The sequence below is a fragment of the Notothenia rossii genome (assembly GCF_949606895.1).
Source record: "Notothenia rossii genome assembly, chromosome: 4".
Classification (NCBI taxonomy): domain Eukaryota; kingdom Metazoa; phylum Chordata; class Actinopteri; order Perciformes; family Nototheniidae; genus Notothenia; species Notothenia rossii.
In genome coordinates this window covers 77,696,172-77,714,525 of record NC_136902.1, presented here as the reverse complement: position 1 = coordinate 77,714,525, position 18,354 = coordinate 77,696,172, and the positions used below count along the sequence as shown (strand labels likewise).

Genomic DNA, 18,354 nt, shown 5'->3' with positions numbered 1-18,354 from the left:
TCTTCAGGTGTTGAAGACTTGGCAGGCAATAAGGCTGTCATTCTGCAAGTAATGCAAAAAGAAAGAACGATTGCCTTCTCCCACAAGGGCAAATAATAGGTAGCTGCCGAGGTCTTCACAGCATATTACAAGGGATTTGTGCAAAAGGTGTGTGTATACGTGTGTGTGTATATGTGTTTAGAGTGGATACAGCCAAAGTAAAGGATAGATGGGAGGGGGGACTGTTTATGAGGATTTCAGGGAGAGAGGTTATGTGGTTCCAGTTTTTCTCCCTCTCTTTGTCACTCTCAGTCTCGCTGAGTGAGAAGACACCGTTCCTGTCCGACTCCTCATTACTCTGCGTGTTTCTAAATAACCTGCAGGAAAGCATTTCTGACTATCCTTGTAAGATCTGTTACTAAAGAAAAGGAGTGAAGAAACAAAGGAAACAGAAAAAAGAAGGAAAAAAAAGCAAATTTTCTGAACTGGGGTGACATCACATCGGGATATTCTCAAGATCGCACATTTTATGATATTTCTGCACAGGTAAGATACTCCATCTCTATTCGCCAATTCACTGCATAAGGGGTTAAGAACATATTGATACACTTGAGGATCTCAATATTATGCTTTATGATAAATTATTTTTTTAAATCATTGACTTTTGACTAATAATTTGAATATATATATATATCCTGCAGGTACTTTTATTACTGATTTACTGGCAAATGTTAATTGTTTTTCTCAGATTGCAATACAAATATAGCCATGATTTTGTATGCTACAGGGATTGTGATGAATGTTCTGATTACATAAAAGGAAACTTTTTTTAACTTAGATTGTATTCCTCTGGTGCGTGTGTCTATAGTAATTTAAATTAAAGTTAAAAACATGGCAATACATCACCTTGCTTACAGGCAGTATAATAACATCTTAAGCTTTTATATATAATTGAATGTGTTGTGATTGCCAGAATTATGTAATTGAATTATTTTGAATGCAAACTATTGTCATTTCAGGTTACTCACAAGAATCATCATATGCAAGTTTTGTTATTAGCATGCAGGGGCTAGACAAACCTGAATTAAACCTTCATTAAAATGATTTGCAAATAGCAGCAGTCTTAGACTTAACATGAAATGAAATAGACAAATAACACTGAAAAAGGATGAACAGCATTTACAGAATGATGCCAGCTACATGGATAGGACATGAACATGCACACTACAGTTTCTCCCAGACATTGAATGTCAAAGATTTTTCTAAATGGTGTTGGTGAATATAATTCTCTGAAAAGAAAAGTGTAACCTGCCAAAAGCTTGAGTACAGTTTTCTTTGGCATGTTTTTTTTCAGACCATTTCCTACAAAAGATGACATTTGAAAAGTAAAAAATTGAATTTCTTCTGGTAATCTGCGGCACTAATCAATCAATGTTTATTTATATAGCCCAATATCAAAAATGTTACATTTGTCTCAGTGGATTTCACAGTTTGTACAGAATATCAGTATGACAATACGACACCCTCTGTCCTTAGACCCTCACATCGTACAAGGAAAAACTTCCAGAGAAAACCCACAGTTTAAAGGGAAAAATGGGAGAAACCTCAGGGAGAGCAACAGAGGAGGGATCCCTCTCCCAGGACGGACAGACGTGCAATAGATGCCGTGTGTAAATTGAAAAGATAATACATTTGCAACATAGGTAGTCCAAATGTTTGGAAATGCATGTGTGTATAATAGGGAGATGAATCCACGAGGATATCCATCCAGGACTTATGATCCAGGACCACAGCCACGACTCAAGATCCAGGACTCGCGATCCATGACACAGGACCGCAGGATCATCCATGACTCCGGATCCCGGCGTATATAGACACCAAAAAGAAAGACATTTGGGGAAGCTGGGTTAATCGGAACATGAGAGTACACAGGTATAGACAGAGAGAAGGAAGAAGTAAGATGTCCCCCGACAAACTAAGCCTATATCAGCAAAACTAGGGGCTGAATCTAATCAGACCTAACTATAAGCTTTATCAAAAAGGAAGGTCTTAAGCGCACTCTTAAAAACGGATAGAGTGTCTGCCGCCCGAACACAAACTGGAAGCTGATTCCACAAAAGTGGAGCTTGATAAGAAAAGGCTCTGGCTCCCATTGTACTTTTAGAGACTCTAGGAACAACCAACAACCCTGCATTCTTGGAACGCAATGCCTAGTAGGACAGTAGGGTATAATGAGTTATTTAAGGTAAGATGGCGCCTGCCCATTAAGGGCTTTGTAGGCGAGAAGAAGAATTTTAAATTCTATCCTGTGTTCTATAGGGAGCCAGTGTAAGGCAGCCAGAACAGGAGTAATGTGGCCCCTTTTCCTAACTCTGGTTAGTACACGAGCTGCAGCATTTTGAATCAGCTGAAACGACTTGACTGACTTCTTGGTACACCCTGATAATAAGGAGTTACAATAATCCAGCCTTGAAGTAACAAATGCATGGACTAGTTTCTCTGCATCGTTTTGAGGCAAAATATGCCTGATTTTTGCAATGTTACGTAGATGGAAGTAGGCGGTCCTTGAAATTGATTGTATGTGGGTGTTAAAGGATAAATCCTGATCAAATATAACACCAAGATTCCTTACAGTCTCACTGGAGGCCAAATTAATGCCATCCATAGTTAGTATATCTTTAGATAATTTGTTTCGTAGATACTTCGGGCCAAGTACAATAACTTCAGTTTTGGTCGTGTTTAACATAAAAAAATGTAAGGTCATCCACGTTTTTAAGTCCTTGAGGCAGTCTTGAATTTTATTTAGATGATTAATTTCATCAGGCTTGATTGACAAATATAGTTGAGTATCATCCGCATAACAATGAAAGTTTACAGAATGATTCCTTATAATATTGCTGAACGGAAGCATATATAGTGTGAAAAAAATAGGTCCAAGCACTGACCCCTGTGGCACTCCATGGCTAACTTTGGTTTGCATGGAAGATTCATCGTTGGCACGTATAAACTGAGAGCGTTCAGATAGATAGGACCTAAACCAGCCTAAAGCAGTTCCCTGTATGCCAACTAAGTGCTCTAGTATTTGCAATAGGATATCATGGTCGATAGTATCAAATGCAGCACTGAGATCGAGCAAAACCAGAATAGAGACAAGTCCCTTGTCTGAGGCTATTAGAATGTCATTTGTGACTTTAACAGAGCTGTCTCTGTGCTATGTTGTGTTCTAAAGCCAGACTGAAAATCTTCAAATAAAGCATAGTTTTTTAAGTAATCACACAGCTGTTTTGCGACTGCTTTCTCAAGAATTTTTGAGAGGAACGGAAGATTAGAAATAGGTCTATAGTTGGCTAAAACCTCTGGATCGAGGTTGTGCTTTTTAAGAAGCGGTTTTATCACTGCTACTTTGAATGATTGTGGAACATAGCCTGATAATAAAGACATATTCATAATATTTAATAAAGAAGTGCCAATTAATGGAAAAACTTCTTTTAACAGCTTAGTTGGAATCGGGTCTAAGATACACGTTGATGGTTTAGAAGAGAGAATCATTGAATTTAATTGTTCAAGGTTTATGGCTGAAAAGTATTCTAGTTTACTATCTAGTGTAATATTAGAACTTACTTTTCCGGGAGCTGTTGATAACACTATACTGGTCAAAGGCAAGAGGTCATTGATTTTGTTTCTAAGAGTAACAATTTTATCGTTAAAAAAGCACATAAAATCATTACTACTGAGTGCTATGGGAATAGAAGGCTCAATCGAGCTATGGCTCTCTGTCAGCCTGGCTACAGTGCTGAAAAAAAATCTTGCATTATTCTTATTCTCATCTATTAATGAAGAGTAGTAGGCTGCTCTCGCTTATATTCATTGAGAGTAATATGCCAAATTAAACGAGATTCTTCAAGTTTAGTGGAACGCCATATCCTTTCAAGTTGTCTCGACTTTTGCTTTATTTTGTGGGTTTCGGCATTATGCCATGGAGCTAATCTATGTTGTTTTATTTTCTTCTTTTTCAAAGGAGCAACAGAGTCTAATTTTATTCGCAGCACATCTGTAGCACTATCAACAACATGATCAATTTGTGGTGGTGTACATTTTGTATAAGTTTCCTCCCTTACATGCAGACATGCTATCGAGTTAAGTATTGATGGAATCTCTTCCTTAAATTTGGCTATAGCACTAACAGATAGGTTTCTGCTGCAGGAGCTTTTGACTAATGCTTTGTAGTCTAATAACAGTACTTTAAAAGTTACTAAGAAATGGTCGGATAAAGCAGGATTATGCGGTTCGACTAATAGTTGCTCAATTTCAATACCATAAGTCAGAACAAGGTCGAGAGTGTGCTTATAGCAGTGGGTTGTTTTTTTTACACTCTGACAGAAACCAACAGAATCTAATATAGAGTTAAATGCAACAGTAAGGCTATTTGTATCATCTTCAACATGAATATTAAAGTCACCTACGATAATTACTTTATCTGTTTTAAGTACCAAAGCTGATAAAAAACTGAAAGAATTCTGATAAGAATTCTGAATAAGGACCTGGTGCACGGTACACTGTAACAAATAAGATTGGCTGCAAAGTTTTCCAGGTCGGATGCGTAAGACTAAAAACGAGGCTTTCAAAGGAGGTATAATTTAATTTTTGTTTAGTATTGATAAGTAAACTTGAGTCAAAGATTGCTGCAACTCCACCTCCTCGGCCCGTGCCTCGGGCAATATGAGTATTGATATGGCTGGGTGGAGTGGCCTCATTTATGCAGACATATTCTTCATGTCTCAACCAAGTTTCAGTGAGACAGCATATATCAATATTATAATCTGATATTAAATCATTTACCAATATTGCTTTAGATGCTAGAGATCTTATATTTAAGAGACCACATAATCTTCCTGTTTTGTTGCACTGTAGTAGTTGTTACATTTACTTTTATTAGGTTATTATGTATGACACCTCTATTAGGTTTTACCTTAAATTGTCCTTGGGCAGACACACACACCGTTAATATTGGGTATTTTATTGGGTTCGGGATTCCTATGGATGACTGCCTAGGAGAGAGCGCAGAGAAGCGTGTAAGACTGCGACTCTGCCTCCTGGTCTCAACTCCAGTTTGTCATGGATTAATCAATCAATCAATGTTTATTTATATAGCCCAATATCACAAATGTTACATTTGTCTCAGTGGACTTCACAGTTTGTACAGAATATCAGTATGACAATACGACACACTCTGTCCTTAGACCCTCACATCGTACAAGGAAAAACTTCCAGAGAAAACCCCACAGTTTAAAGGGAAAAATGGGAGAAACCTCAGGGAGAGCAACAGAGGAGGGATCCCTCTCCCAGGACGGACAGACGTGCAATAGATGCCGTGTGTAAATTGGAAAGATAATACATTTGCAACATAGGTAGTCCAAATGTTTGGAAATGCATGTGTGTATAATAGGAAGATGAATCCACGAGTACATCCATCCAGGACTTATGATCCAGGACCACAGCCACGACTCAAGATCCAGGACTCGCAATCCATGACACAGGACCGCAGGATCATCCATGACTCCGGATCCCGGCGTATATAGACACCAAAAAGAAAGACATTTGGGGAAGCTGGGTTAATCGGAACATGAGAGTACACAGGTATAGACAGAGAGAAGGAAGAAGTAAGATGTCCCCCGACAAACTAAGCCTATATCAGCAAAACTAGGGGCTGAATCTAATCAGCCCTAACTGTAAGCTTTATCAAAAAGGAAGGTCTTAAGCGCACTCTTAAAAACGGATAGGGTGTCTGCCGTCCGAACACAAACTGGAAGCTGATTCCACAAAAGTGGAGCTTGATAAGAAAAGGCTCTGGCTCCGATTGTACTTTTAGAGACTCTAGGAACAAGCAACAACCCTGCATTCTTGGAACGCAATGCCCTAGTAGGACAATAGGGTATAATGAGTTCTTTAAGGTAAGATGGCGCCTGCCCATTAAGGGCTTTGTAGGCGAGAAGAAGAATTTTAAATTCTATCCTGTGTTCTATAGGGAGCCAGTGTAAGGCAGCCAGAACAGGAGTAATGTTGTCCCTTTTCCTAACTCTGGTTAGTACACGAGCTGCAGCATTTTGAATCAGCTGAAGCGACTTGACTGACTTCTTAAGTCCACAAAGCCCTGAAATGTTTGCAGAAATGAGATTTGCACCTTCCAAAGTAGGATGAATGCCGTCTCTCTTAATCAGACCAGGTTTTCCCCAGAAGGCTGTCCAATTATTTACGAAGCCCACATTGTTTGCTGGGCATCACCAAGACAACCAGCGCTGAAATGATGACATGCGGCTATGTCATCATTGATCAGATTGGGGAGGGGACCAGAGAAGATTACGGTGTCCGACATTGTTTTAGCATAACTACACACCGACGCCACATTAAGTTTGCTGCATTCTGATTGGCGTAAACGAACATCATTACCACTGAAGTGAATAACAATCCTACTGTATTTACGTTTATTTTTAGCCAGCAGTTTAAGATGCGCCTCAAAGTCGCCCGCTCTGGCCCCCGGAAGCATCTGTCCTGTCAGAGTGAAAGAAAACCAAAAGGGGGCGCTGACAGAAAGTCGAGCTGAAGGCAGAACAGCAATGCATTATAAACTCTGTTGTTAAAAAATCTAATCTGGAAGACAAACAAGAAAGGAAAAGAATAAACCTGCATCATGCATTAACATGTCAACAAACTCTTTTAATACACACTCCCCCTGGTTTTTAATCTAACACAGTCCTTACAGTATGTGTTGTTTTTGTTCTACTCAGTGCACTTGTCCATACAGTATGTTTACGTCTCAAATTGTGATGGATTGTTTCTTGGCAGAGCCGATGCTGTTAGAGTGGCTTTGACCTCTCTTAATGAAAGTGTCAACAGAATATAATAACATTTAGCCAGCAGTTTATCATTAGCCCTGCAGACTGTGAAAAAATAACTTGCTGTCCGCTTGCTGCAGTGTGAAATCTCCTGTACTCAATTTAAAACATCTCAAAGCACCCACAAAAACAACAGCTGTGGAGTGTGTTGTGTTGAGTGATAGAAACGTGTTATCCAAAGTTAAAAAGTGCAAAAACGATTGTCCATCATATACATCATAGGAGTTAAAGCTATTTTATTATACAAAATTAAAAAGTTTTAACTCCTATGATGGTTATTATGATGGTTTGTATACGATGTGATTATCGATTCTGTTTAGCTTTAAGGTTAGTGGGTCTGATTGTTGATCTATTCCCCTATTCATGGCTGACACTCAGTTCGAATGTTCAAGATGAATTTCACAAACAAGTAGGTTTTATCATCATTAGCATGGTTGATCCCAGAAAGGAATTAAAAAAGACGACCCCTCTAGCTACTGGAGTCATCATAACGGGAGCAGAGATGGGGAGCAGGTGGCGCAGTGAACAGTGAGAAGCTCCACACGGAGTTGAGGTGGAAGATGGTCAACAAAACACAAGTCTTCCCCCCCAGGAGGCAGGTGTTTGTGTTCTGTGCTGCCTAAATAAATATGCATTAGGATAGGAAATGTAATTGTTTTTTTTAACGCCATCGTGGTATCATCTTTCAGGATGAACACAGTGCGAAAGAGGGATATTTTAAGTTAATAAGATTAGAAATATGCATATTAAAAAGTGTTCTGTTTGTTAAATCCATCAATAATAGGATATTAGAATTAGTTAAATATTTCCTTCATTATTTTCATTCAACAATTAAACATGGAAAGCAGCAGAAAAGCCAAACTGAGAACATGCTAATATCTGTTTATTTATCCCATGATATTTCTATATTTTGCTTGACAAAATTATATCATCCAAATTCCAATCAGGCATTTTTGTCATCTTTCTTTCTTAAATTAAACAATGTTTTGGGACGTTTTTTTCTCCTTTTTGTTATAAGTTCCTAGGAGTGTAGACCGAGTTTGATATCATAGTGAATTAGTTCTTGGATGGTGCAACTGGCAGGAAAATAATTTATAAGATAACGGGCGTACTATTCCATTTCCGTTCTCATCTCTAGCATAATGCCGAATAAAAATCGACCTGGCCTCCTGCTTTTCATTTAAAATAATGAATTGAATGCATTTTCATTTCAAATAATGAGGTGCATTAAGTCATCTCATCACAATTGCATGGGGAACTTCAACCTCATTTGTCTAGCCTCTGCCCCCGGCTCTCTTTGGATGCCTTAGAAGCCTCAGAACGTTGGAGACGCAAAACTGATATGAAGAGCATGGGTTGGAAAATGTCATGTGGAGTCAGGGAGAGCAAATAATGAACGCATGTAAAGACAGGAAAAGAGAGCAGAGAAAATAGATTTAGAGGGTCGTCTAGAGTCGTTCTTTCCTGTTTAGCATTTTGAGGGCTCTCAATTCTCATCACGCTTCACAAATTAGTCTGGATGGTTTCCACAAAGGCCATGGCAACAGCGTTACTAGGCAAAGATGTGTTTCTTCTAAGCTGTCAGATAATGTAGACGCGTGAGACCAGATGGGATCAGAAAACATATTCCTTCTGTTAATCATGGACCCGTGCATAACAAACGAGAAACCAAAGACAGAATGCAAGCTGCCAGAGGGAGACGCCACCACTAAAGTGGAGAGTGCTGCTGAGCAGTAGAGTTACTAACAGGTTAGGATGTTCTGATATTGAATCACTGGAGTGGATCCATCCGCTAAAGATTTTATCAACCATCTGAATTATTTATTCACCCAATGATGGGATGGAGAAACCTTGGTTGGCCTTTCACCACCACAACAACTGTTTTTTTTCGTATCAGGTTTATTGTGATTAAGGCTTCTAGTTAAAAAAAAAAAAAACCTTAAGCAATCATTTAGTTTTAGTATTAATTAGACTTATTATGATCATATACCTGCTTTCAGTGAAAAAAGGAAATTATCCAAAAGGTTTTTATTCCATTGATAAAAGGGGACACACACACAATGCTTTACTGTGATTATCTATAATATAAATCGGTTGTTAGTACAACCTAATATGCTGTAAAACACATTGGTTTAAAACCTTCAATTGGCTTGAGACCTGGGAAGGCCTTGAATTACATAAATGTCAAACGCACCAAACCATGTGGCCCATCTTGCCCTGCTCACATCTGCATTTATAATTTTTCTCCACTCATTTATTCGGCGTTTGGCTCTGGAGATGCTAATGTCATCCTTGTTCAGTTGGTCTACCACTTTGGTCCAGACTGAAATATCTCACCAACTATTATCAACTTTATGGAATCAAATGTCCATGTTGATAGAATTGTTATGGCCGCCGCCTCCCCGGTCCTGTTAAAGGGCCCATGTCATGCTTTTCCGGTTATTACCCGTCCCCTTGTGTGTTATGAAGGTTTTTATGCATGTAAACGGTCTGCAGATTCAAAAACCCTCAAAGTACACAGAAAATACCTGTCTATGCTGCCCCAAAATGCCTCGTTGGAGATTTCTCATTTTCCATTGTTTACTTCCTGGGTTTAATCGTTTATTTGGCAGGGACAATGCATAGTAATGAACACTTAAAACATTCAAATGTGTCAAGCGTAACAGTGTCAGATTTAGCTTTGAGCTAATTTCCATTCGCAGTTCCTCACATAAAACATTTAAGAAAATTACATTTTACAAACATAGCAAAAACAAAATACATGATATGCAAAAAGTGCAAAAGAGCAAGAGCAGCATGCACAAGTATTTACAGTACAATATAGCAGCTACATCATATAAAGTGCAAGACAATATAAAAGTGCTACATAAAGTGCAAGAGGAGATACCCCTGTATTAAAGTGCATTTAGCGGTGATTGCACCTCTGTTTGTTTCTCAACCATTCTTTTAGTTGACCTTTAAAGCTATTGAGAGTGGGACAATCCCGTATCTCAGTTGGGAGGCTATTCCAGAATGAGCTGCCTTTAACGGAGAGGACATTTTGTCCAAAAGTGGTCCGTCTATGGTGAACTTCACAGTCTCCTCTGGTTTCTGACCTAGTGCAGCGTCCAGTGTGTGTTTTGTGGATGAATTGCCCAAAGGGAGGGGGGGGGGGGGGGGGGGGGGGGCAGTCCATGCAAACATTTATAAAAAAACACATACTTTTATTAAAAGACTTTAAATTGTCAAAACTCAAGAAATTGTTACGTGACACCCGGAGGCCACACCCTCTGCCAGCAGAATATATATACCGTACTGTTGGAAGCTCAGGTTCAGTTCAAAACTGTATCCAGTCATGCCAACGAGGTATGTGTCCTGTATTGTGAGGGGAAATCTTCAATCCATGCCTTACGGAGGGCAGAACCACGACGAAGTCAGTGGTTGACATTTATTTTTAACACTGTTCCTTCAGATGTTCGAGCCGGTATTTTACTGTGTGCGCGGCATTTCACGGAGCAAAGCTTCACAAACCTTTCAGCGATTCATGGCGGACATGTACATCGTAGGGCACTGAAGAACGATGCTGTTCCTACTTTGTTTGGACCAGCAGGAGATTCGGGTACACAACCTGTAAGTATTCATTGTTGTTTGTGTATTTATGATGTTCAAAACAAACAAGGTATCTACCACGACTGTTTAAATGGGTAAACGTTTTTCGGCATGCTAAGCCATTGACACAGTGCTAACTGGGCTAACGAAGTTGCTAGTGTTTCCATATATCAACTCCAATGTCAGCAGATGGCCTTACATGTATTTCATAGCAGGAGAATATCTGCATTCACACCCAAAATACTTATAGACAGTATACTCCGGGTGATTTACCGTACGGTCAGTCGCAAAACTTAATTAAATTATAGTTGGCGTTCCTAGCGTGTATGCTACCGAGCTAAAAAAGAAGGCTACCAAGAGTTAGACATGAGTTTGTTTGGGAAAACATTGTTTTTATGCCAGATACAATTAATGACCGAACGTAGCAGACTACCGGTATAAGATTGCAATTGTAAACATGTTCTTGCTAGCCTAATATGAACCACTAGCTGTTCATAGTAGGTTGGCATATTACACTGAACAACTAGCAAACGTAGGTTAGCATATTAATCTAGCTGGGAAGCTAACAAACCTAAAACAACTAAGTTTCTCTAATATTTTGTGATTCGCATTTGATTTCGTTAGGAATGTGTCCCAGAAAGTGTTGCTTTTATAAAATTGACTGTTTTCATCGGATACAAAATTAATTTTATGAATGTTATGTTTATCTTTGTTAGAGTACATCTCAGCAGAACCACGGTACCCACCACCGCTCCAGTACAGTCGGACCCAACACCCTTTGTGGAGGAGATGAATACAATCCCCATCCCAAAGGATGACAAGCCCTCAAAGGAGGAACTGGTTGAGCGCCATGTCTCCCGTTTCAGTCTAGGGGAGGTCGGAAGCCAACATACTGTCCAGCCAGATCAGGAAACTCCTGGCGTATCCGGCGGACAACACATGACGGGATGACCACTCTGATGCCTCGTCCTAAAAAGCCCCAGCACCAGCTTACAAAGCTGCGATAGACAAGATGCCGAAAACGCCTATAAGGGGAGGAATAGATGATATACAGTGTATATATGTATATTTACACTTGTTCATTCTGCACATTTCTAAAAATAAAGTTTGATGGAAATACTTAGTAGCCTTTCTTCCCTTAATTATTTGCTCCGATAAGATATCATTCATATATAGCAAACCATGATTTGATTTTTCATCAAACACAGTAGTAGTTTATTACAGGTAAGAATAACTTACTCTTCTTCCGTTCTACGCCTCAAAGGTCCATAATCGAATCTGTACATGTTGTGGAGGTTCTGCAGGGTGTATGGGTTGGGTGGTGTACCATGCACATAATAGGTGCTGGGACTTGGTTAATTTGTGTTACAACCTATAGGAAGGTAAGATATTTGTAACAACACGTTTAGTAATCAAACCAACTATGGAAAGGTTTACAAAATAAACATTCAATCACTAAGGAAGAAATAAAAGGGAATATTATAGTCTATTGACTTGACAAATATGTATGGTGTATATCTTGGCATATAATGTTGTGTGCTACTGTTGGTGTTTTCAGCTAGCTGGTTACATAATGTTGTAACTGTCAGCTAGGCTACCTTTCTAATTTCTTTGCAAAATACTTTTTCCACTTCGGTAGGCATCATTGCGCAGTTTCCACAAGTGCACCTAAATAACAACAGTACAGTTCGGTTAGTTAGCGGACAAACTTGTTACTGTGATGTAGATAAATGATTCAGCTCTAACATCTGAATGTAAGATCTTTTTTAGTAGACCTCAACAATGGAATTATGATCAGTAGAAATGGCCATGACATGGGCCCTTTAAAAAATGTGGGATGAGGGAATCCCCTTCGTTTTGTTTTCAGCTCGTGAGGCTGTTCAGGAATCGTTAGGATTCAGTCCCGCGGACTTCGTTTTCGGCCACATAAAATCCTGCACTATGAGTTTCTGTCGGTTGATTCCACTCCAGATAAAAAATTATTTTTGCACCGTGCAAACTCACTCGCCAGAGAGTCTCTTTCTGCCTCCCAAGCAGTTATGAAGCGTAACTATGACCGTACCTCTGTCCATAGGTACTTCGAAATAGGCAATAAAGTCCTCGCACTATTGCCCATCCCTGGCTCTGCTCTCTCTGCCGAATTCCTCGGTCCGTACGAGATTTACGATTGCCTCAGTGGCACAGATTATGCTATCTGTACAACGGAAAGACGGCGTAAAACGCACGTATGTCATCTCAACATGTTGAAGCGCTATCATCCAGCCGCCGATAGCCAGCCTGTAGTGTTGGATAGTCAAAAAGCCGCTGTTTGATATATGGGAAGACTATAGTCACGGATAGTTCCGAAGCATAGACTGTATATATAAATGGACGTAATGTCCGTGACGTCACCCATAGGATTCTGCAGAGTTGCCGAGAAGCCCTTAGTAGGCGGAGTCGGCCACTAACGGCTTGACAGCGACGTCAGAGTCTAATCCCGCCTGTACGTAATGGTTTAATGGTTTGCCTTGTAGATGCTAAATCTGATGGTTCTCCGCGGTTTATTACTGACTTCCCTTAAGTCAACGCCATTACGTTGTCAGTTTGCTACCTGTTGCCGTGGATCAATGCTTCTCAAGGTGTGGTCCGCGGACCACTGGTGCTCCATGAGCGCCCCCTAGTGGTACGTGAGTATATTGGTAACATTTCACATTTGAAATAAATAAATAAATTTAAGTTTTCCGCACTCTCGTGGGAACATCTGCTTATGTTTCCCTTTTCGATTGCATGATATAGCCCAGCGCAACACCTTCATCACACATGTTGCCACTTGTTTTGCGATTTGTAATCTGTTCTAGAAAAACGATGTGATTTTGGATATTTGTGGAGTGGTCCGCGAGTGTTTGTTTATTGGTTAAAGTCCTTATCTTGCGTAATTTACTGTAGTTGAAAGATCATAGAACTGTTTCAAAATGCATTAACTTGTTGGGTCTTATTCCAGAAACACGTGATATAGATCGAATATCGTTTCCTATTTGCTGTAAATCACTTGTTAATATCGGGAAAATGGGTCAAATTCAGAGGTATCCAGAAAAGTCTGGATTCAAACTTGCCGCTGCTTGGTGCTGTGTCGTGACGTCACGTGTGGTTCCGCGAATCCTGGTGAGTTCAGCCCGTCCCAGCATCACACAGTGTAGCATTGCTGGTATAGCCGCATGTCAACTTTGTGTATCAGTGTTTATCTCCGAGTTTGTCTTGTTTTTTCCGGATCATGGTGAAGAGGTGTGTCGTTGGCGGGTGTAGCAACACCAATCGGGATGGTTTTACCGTTCATTTGTTCCCGAAAGAGAAGGTTTTACGGGAGAAATGGGAGCGATTTGTGCGATCCGGACGGCAGCAGGGAGCCAGACAGCGGCAGCCGGGAACCACACGTGACGTCACGAAATGGCCTGCTTCCAGAAGCAAAGTTTTTTTATTGGACCTAATATTTTTCCTTTTTTTACATATTATTCAGTATGAAATAAAGAAACATACATTGACTATCTGTTGCATACACCCCCCAGAAATCAACTGCCAAAAAAAGTTTTTAATGTAAGATAAGGACTTTAAGTGGTCCTTGGTATGAAAAAGTTTGAGAAACACACTGCCGTGGATGGAGGGTTGCGTAGATAATGTAGGCACCGCCAAATATGTCAGCAAGCTGGATCTGCTTAAAGGTTACTGGCCGGTACCTCTAACTGACCGCGCATCAAAAATCTCCGCCTTCGCTACGCCCGTTCACTTCCTACAGTACACTGTCATGGCTTTTGGTATGTGTAACGCCCCAGCAACTTTCCAGAGGTTGGTGAATACAGTCTTGTCCGGTATAAGTAACTGGAACACGTATCTAGATGACTTCATTGTGTACACGCCCACCTGGGAAATGCACATGCAGATCCTTGAGCAGGTATTCACTCGTCTCGCACAGGCGTCACTTACTTTAAACTTGGGCAAATGTGAATTCGGTAAAGCCACGGTCACGTACTTAGGCTAGCAGGTTGGGCAAGGCCAGTGGCCTCATTTATAAAGGGACATACGCTCAAAAAATGCCGTACGCCAGTTTCTATGCAATGTTTGCGATTTATAAAATACTAACTTGACGGGAAAATGTGCGGTCCTCCATGCAAACTCTAACCCATGCTTACGCACTAAGCACAAAAACGAGAAACTGCGACACCGTTGGCAGAAGGAAGAATGGAGAGAAATATGTGGAAATAATACCATGAATAAAATGTTACCTCTCATTTATCATATATGAATAATTCATTTTCACAAATTGATTAAAGCCAATCTTAAAATGATTTAACAAACACCTGTTTGAGACTCCTCAGTGCACACAAAAACATAACTTGGAGAAATAAATAAATACGGATATGTTATTTAAAACCACCTCGAAAATGTTGTTAATGTTATGAAATGTTTTCTCATAAATGATGCGGTAAGCAGGAGGAGAGAATCACGTCTAAATTGACGCCGTTTTGCATTTCTATAGGTTGTAGATACGAGCATGGTTTTATATACTATCATGTTTAATCGTGTTTTATGCCGTTTGCCAAGACTTGAAAAGTCGCTCGTAAAACACAGGAGGTATGGAAACACCATATGTGGTAAATTGTACAGCTAATATAACACAACACAATAGTTGTATTTCCTGGTGGATTATGGATATATAGTTGCCAGTGGCGTTTTTATATGTACAAAAGTGGTGGGGCACAAAAAACTTAAATGTCTATATATAAGCTTCTGCAGTGACGTGCAGTAAGGTTCATGGCTGGTGAGCCACTGGCACTGACTCTTCAGGTTTACAAATATTATATTTCGACCTAAATCAAAATATAATATTATTTTCAAAAGCTTTTTTTGTCTGATGCTTCGATTAATTTTAAACAGACAGTTCAACAAAAGGATACCCAAAAAATGTAATTTTAACATTTAAATATTGAATTGTTCTCTCTAAGATCCCATTTTCAATAAAATGGTGGTCTTGCCTTGACTTGAAGATGAAGTCCATGCTATCCTTCTGGACAAAAATCTTTATTACTTTTTTTTAAAAGTCCTCCTTATCTTCTTGTAGTTTCAAAAGTCTATCATAAATCTAATCGATAGATTTATGATTAGAAAATTAGTGCTAGTGGATCGCCGGAGCTGTAGCCTATTAGATTAACATGCTTATTGTAGTTGTAAGTGCACTGCCTTGTAGCACCATCCTTGATGGAGCATATGTGTGGGCTGGACCTGTATTTTATAGGAAAGGAGTGAGTAGAGGGTCGAGTTTTCGATTCTTGTTCTGTTTTCTGTGACTATCTTCCTCACCCTCTCAGACTTTCAGTTGCACGCGCTACTAAAGAGACGCGCTACCATGGACATCAAACAATGGTGTAGCTGTATTAAATTCCGAGTGGAAACAGTCCTGAGTAAATCTAATTTTGTCAGAAATCGGGAGAAATGCGGGAGAAATATGACCCCGGGAGAAAACCGGGAGAGGGCAATGAAATTGGGAGTCTCCCGCGAAAATCGGGAGGGTTGGCAAGTAGGCCTATGCCCTATGGTCATTATTTTTTTGCCACACACATTAAATAGGAAAATACTCTCTGAGCATGCACGCAGTGTAGTTTTTACAGTCACCGTTCACTTAGACAGTGAGAGGGAGGGGCATGATCGGGTTTTGTCCCACATGGCTCTAAACAGCTCAATAGGCACACACTGTAGACACTAATTAGATAAATACAGGAGGCCCGGCTCCAGGATGAAATGACTGAGGGAGCTGTTAAAAGATCTGAGGGAGTGATTTTTTTTCTTCACAACAACGAAAAATACTGGCAATGTAATGAATTGACACACCAAGCTTTTTTCCTTCTCACTGCTCTACAATATCTTTGCTTCTTTATTTGTATTCCGGATTTACCCCTCTCATTCTGTTCTTTTACTCTGATCTTTAATAACAGATAGTACATTATTAGATGGCTGCACTTTGGTTAACAGACTAACATTGATTTCCTCCATTTATAAATTGGCTCTGTAATTATACCATAACCTTTGCTCCTCTATCCCTTAACTCGTCTTCCTATACAGATGTTACTTACTTATTATCTATCTAGAAAAATGTATCTGGTTGATTTTTTATTTCCAGGATTGAATGTTCAGACCAAGGCCTAAAACCTGGCATTTCATAAAACCTGGCATTTCATAAGAAAGTGACTAATATATGTAATATTGGATAAAACACTACACCAAATGGACAGACACAGATTCAAAGTAAAGTCCCCTGGTTTGTCTCTTACGGAGAGGGACATGGAGAAGAAAAAAAAATTATTAAAAAAAATAATAATAATGTTTTGCGAGATATTGCAAAACTTTTCATTTAGCTCAATGTACTTCCTGGTCAGTTTGGCTGCTACGGTAACAGACACCACAACAATGGAGTGGTTCATCGATTTTACTTTGAGCTTGGCCTTAAATATAAAGATATAACATCAGTGCTTGGTAATAGGCACGGGTTTCACACATAGACTGTATATATAAAGGGTTTCACATAAGTGAAGACACCTCAAGAGAACATTCACAGCGACGGGACATGCTCGTCCCTCTGAGCTGAGTCATTGACAGATTTGAATTTCGCGGATCAATAACTCATGAACATAACGTTGTAAAAATACAAACAACATGACTTTACAATCATAGCAAGTAGACAACGAGCTACAGAGTCGTTTTTATCAGAACAGTTCGATACGCACCGTCATCCGAGCTACACATCAAGAATTGGTCACAATCTGCAGCTGGAGGAGGGAGAGGAGTGCTTAGGGACCGTCTACAAACTGCAACGGGGTTTTGCGAGATCTCGCAAAGGTTGTGCGAGATCTCGTAAAACTATTTTTTTTTTTTCTTCTTCTCCATGTCCCCTATGGGGCTCCGTAGTCTCTAGAGTCAAATTGCCATAAGAAAAATCAAATCAATGTTCCACAATCCGCCACTAGATTTTGCTAATTGTACCAATACGGTTTATATAATACAGATTACCACAACAGAGCTGTGCAAATGAATTTCCCCCTGGTGACAATAAATCTATTCTAAACAAATGTAATATTCAATCCCATACTTGGCGATTGAGAACATAAATTCGTAATTTACCTCGTTTAAAGTACTTTTGTTGTAATACTATGGATTTAGTTGACACCTACTCATGGGCGCGGGAAGGGGGGTGCTGAGGGCGCTGCAGCACCCCCTAGCGGCAGGCAGGGGGTGCGGAGCTCCCCTGTCTGAATTATTATTTTGACGGTTATTGCTGCTCCCGCTGTGCATAATCTGTGTAATATGTAGCCAATAAATTCCACATTGTTGGTAAAATAATATTTTGGCCTGCCCCGAATGTTTTTTCTGTAGGCCCGGACAATTCTACCTCAACAATATAATACATTAACCGTGCTTTACGTGAACCTCATCAAGACACGAGAAAGGACGGCAGGACTGTAATTTCCCGTGTTCAGAGGCAAGACACCAGACCAATCAGAGAGTTGCATGGAAATAAAAGTGCTTGTGTCATTCAAACTCGCGGCTCTGTGTGTGTGCGGAAATAGCGCATTTAGTGTGTGTGAGAGAGGGGAAGAGAGAGGGACCGGTGCCAGCAGCAGGGACCTTGTTGTTAGCATCTGGTTAGCTAGCTGCACTAACGGACATACGGAGCTGTTTGTTCCACAACAAGCTGGAGGAGAGCTCTCCTGTCAGACTGAGAGACTCAGGTGAGCTAAAGGACTCTCTGAGTGTTTAGATAGTTAACTTTAGTCTAAGTTATCTCAGTGGGTCTCAAACGGTTTGGTCAAAAATTATTCAAAAGATTATTTCCGCGGCACACCTTCATATGATCATTATAGTTATAAAA

At 39.9% G+C, this 18,354-nt stretch overlaps 1 protein-coding gene across 3 annotated transcripts in view; it reads left to right on the top strand.

The window, feature by feature from the left end:
* LOC307038247 (prolactin-releasing peptide receptor) overlaps positions 1-18,354 on the top strand; it is a 44,520-nt gene that overhangs the window by 9,712 nt on the left and 16,454 nt on the right. The window contains exons 1-2 of one of the 3 annotated variants that reach the window (XM_079679614.1): positions 10,154-10,481; positions 11,177-11,515. The exons of the other annotated variants lie outside the window; for them this stretch is intronic. The gene's annotated coding sequence lies outside the window, so the exon portion shown is untranslated. Of the gene's footprint in view, positions 1-10,153; positions 10,482-11,176; positions 11,516-18,354 lie in introns of those variants that run through there. 3 annotated transcript variants of the gene reach the window in all.